General features: G+C 42.9%; 1 non-coding gene across 1 annotated transcript; it reads left to right on the plus strand.

Annotated features, from left to right (window-relative positions):
* Positions 1-452: 452 nt before the first annotated feature.
* trnas-gcu (transfer RNA serine (anticodon GCU)) lies at positions 453-534 on the plus strand. Its single transcript has one exon. It is a non-coding gene; the product is annotated as a tRNA-Ser (tRNA).
* Positions 535-3564: the final 3030 nt, after the last annotated feature.

The following is a 3564-nucleotide window of genomic DNA, read 5'->3' on the forward strand; positions in this document are numbered from 1 at the left end:
AATAGACAATAGATAACAGGTGCAGGAGTAGGCTATTCTGCCCTTCGAGCCAGCACCACCATTCATTATGATCATGGCTGAACATCCTCAATCTGTATCCTGTTCCTGCCTTATCCCCATAACCCTTGATTCCACTATCCTTAAGAGCTCTATCCAACTCTTTATTGAAAGAACACCTCCTGCTGTCTCGGGTTCTTCATTCCGTTGACTTCAAATCTTCACAGAATTCAACAGACCTTGTTACATATTCATTTCCTCATTTTTGTTCAGATCACTGTGTGCATAGTGTGACAGTGGGAGTGCACTTGCCCCACAACCCAGGGGTCAGACCATAGTCTTGGAACCGTACTGTGTTATTTATCATTTTACCAACACCAGGGAGAAATATCTGCTGCTCTGCATAATTTACCCAATTCAATTATTCATAAGGTCATAGCCGCTGCAGGGTCTGTGACGAGGTGGCCGAGAGGTTAAGGCGATGGACTGCTAATCTATTGTGCTCTGCACGCGTGGGTTCGAATCCCACTCTCGTCGCTGTCATCAATGGCATTTTCGTGGTGCTGTTTCCAGATGATCACCGCTGTCATATTGGAACTGGAACGCTCATAGTCAGTTTATATGCATTTACGCTATTACAAAATTTCAAAGAATGGTCTGAGCCTGTTGACTAAACTGTATTGAAATGTAGATTGCATTGGGATAATGAAAGGGAGTGCGGTTTCCTTTTGCAAATCAAGTTGCTGTGAACGTTTTTTTCGTATGAAAGACATCCAGGAAAATCAAATAACGAGACCTGCGAAGTGCATGTTTATGCAAAGGAATTCTTAATGAACGTTTCGTCAGATGAAATCTGACGGAGGTTGAGTAGAAGTAATTCATCCTGGTGAGAAGAGCACAGCGAGACAGCACAAAATGATGGCGATATTTCAAAGGGGCAGGGCGTGGGTGTAGGGGCACTGAGAACTGGCTGTAAATGCACAGTGGAGAATTGCCAATGTGGGTGCCGTGCATGGGCACGGAAAGACTTACACATTGGTCTCCCCCTCGCCCCTTGCTCTCGCCATTGATGAATGCTGGACATAGGCACAGATAAAAACAAGATGTGGGAAGCAAGCTCCCTCTCGTTATGCACACACTGGATACATCACATTGAACTATGAACAACTGGAGAAATCAGCATGTTACCATTGGGGAGTGAAACTAAACTGTGGATCAATAACCGCAGATTCATGCAACATAAACATGAATAATAATTTAAAATGTAGGGTGTAGGTTTGCTTGCTCAGCTGTAGATTTGATATCCAGACGTTTCATTACTTGGCTAGGTAACATCATCATCAGTGGCGACCTCCAAGTGAAGCGAATCTGTTGTCTCCTGCTTTCTATTTATATCTTTCTCATCGATGGGGTTCCTGGGGTTTGTGGTGATGTCATTTCCCTTTTGTTTTCTAAGGGGTTGATAGATGGCATCGAGATCTATCTGTTTGTTTAGGGCGTTGTTGGTGGAGTGCCAGGCCTCTATGAATTCTCGGGCGTGTCTTTGATTAGCCTGTCCCAGGATAGATGTGTTGTCCCAGTCGAAATGGTGGTATTTTTAATCCGTGTGTCGGGCTACGAGGGAGAGAAGGTCGTGTCTTTTTTTGGCGAGCTGGTGTTCGTATATCCTGGTGGCTAACGTTCTTCCTGTTGTCTTACGTAGTAGTTGTGACAGTCCTTGCATGGAATTTTGTAGATGACGTTGGTTTTGTCGGTGGATTGTTCTGGTTCTTTTAAGTTTGTTAGTTTTTGTTTGAGAGTGTTGGTGGGTTTGTGTGCTACTCGGATTCCGAGGGGTCTTAGTAGTCTGGCTGTCATGTCTGAAACTTCTTTGATGTATGGTAAGGTGGTTATGGTTTCTGGCTGTGTTTGGTCTGCTTGTCGTGGTTTGTTCTTGAGGAATGTGTGGACTGTATTTTTTGAGTATCTGTTCTTCTCGAATACATTGTAAAGGTGGTTTTCCTCTGTTTTCCGAAGTTCGTCTGTGCTGTAGTGTGTGGTGGCTCGTTGGAATACTGTTCTGACGCAGCTTCGTTTGTGTGTGATGGGATGGTTAATGGTGTAGTTAAGTATTTGGTCAGTGTTTGTCGGTTTTCTGTATGCACAGGTTTGTAGTTCTCCGTTGTCCTTTCTTTCTAAGGTGTCATTCAGGAATGCGAGTTTGTTGTCGGTTTCTTCCTCCTTGTTGAACTTTATGCCTGTGAGAGTGTGGTTGATGATGTTAAATGTCGTTACTATCTTGTTTCGTTTTGTGATGACAAAGGTGTCATCTGCGTAGCGGACCCAGATTTTGGTTTGATTGTTGCTAGGGCTGTTTGTTCTAGTCTTTGCATTACCGCTTCTGCTATGAATCCTGATCGCGGAGATCCCATGGATGGGCCGTTGGGGGTTTGTTTGTAGACTATGTTGTTGAAAGTGAAGTGGGTGGTGAGGCACAGGTCCACAAGCTTCATGATGTTTTCGTTGGTAATGTGATTGATGGTGGTTGGTGTGTGTGATGGTCTCTTCTAAAAGTGTGTTTCCTTTGCCAGGTCGATGTTGATGAAGGTGAACAGTGCTATTATGTCGAATGAGACCATTTCTTCCCCTTCCTCTACTATGGTGTTTTTGATGATTTTTAGGAATTCCTGGGTGGAGTGGATGGAGTGCTGTGACTCTTCTATGAGGTATTTCAGTCTTGCGTGTAGTTCTTTTTCCAGTCTGTAAGTTGGTGTGCCTGGTAATGAGACTATGGGTCTGAGGGGGCTCCTGGTTTATGGATTTTTGGTAGTCCGGTTCGACTTGGCCAACACATTGATCCTGGGACAGTCTAAACAAAGACATGCTAGAGAATTCCCAGAGGCCTGGCACTCCAACAACAATACCATAAACAAACACATAGATCTAAAAGCCATCTATCAACCCCGCAGAAAACAAACCGGAAATGACATCACCACAACCCCCAGGAACCCCATCCAGGAGAAAGGTATAAATAGAAATCAAGAGACAACAGCTTCGCTTCACTTGGAGATCGCCACTGATTATGTTACCTAGCCAAGTAATGAAACGTCTGGATATCAAACCTACAGCTCAGCGAGCAAACCTACACCCTAAACCTCAACCTGAGCTACAAACCTTCACATTCCTTGCGATTTAAAGTGTCTTTATACGCATATCATGTATAGACTTTTCGTTATAATACCCGTCTGGTTGAAAGAAGCAGACATCACATTTCAAGATGGATGACAACGTTACCAATTTTGTTTTGAAATCGAGATTTATTTAATCATTTTACACAGTGAACAAGTTCATTTTAAATAATGCAAACCACATTCTCTCACCTGGAATAAAAGTGTGATTTCAATATAAACATTGTCCTTGCTAACTCGCAGTTACTCCACATTAAAAATAGGATGTAATGTTTTTTAAGCATAGATCAATTAGCACCATTATCTTACTTCGGCTTGACTGCAGTATGCACATGCTAAATAAGGTTGAAGAAAGAATGACTTTTGGAAATAATGATTCGGTGGTGACTAAAAATAATAT

The sequence above is a fragment of the Chiloscyllium punctatum genome, chromosome 18 (genome assembly GCF_047496795.1).
Source record: "Chiloscyllium punctatum isolate Juve2018m chromosome 18, sChiPun1.3, whole genome shotgun sequence".
Classification (NCBI taxonomy): domain Eukaryota; kingdom Metazoa; phylum Chordata; class Chondrichthyes; order Orectolobiformes; family Hemiscylliidae; genus Chiloscyllium; species Chiloscyllium punctatum.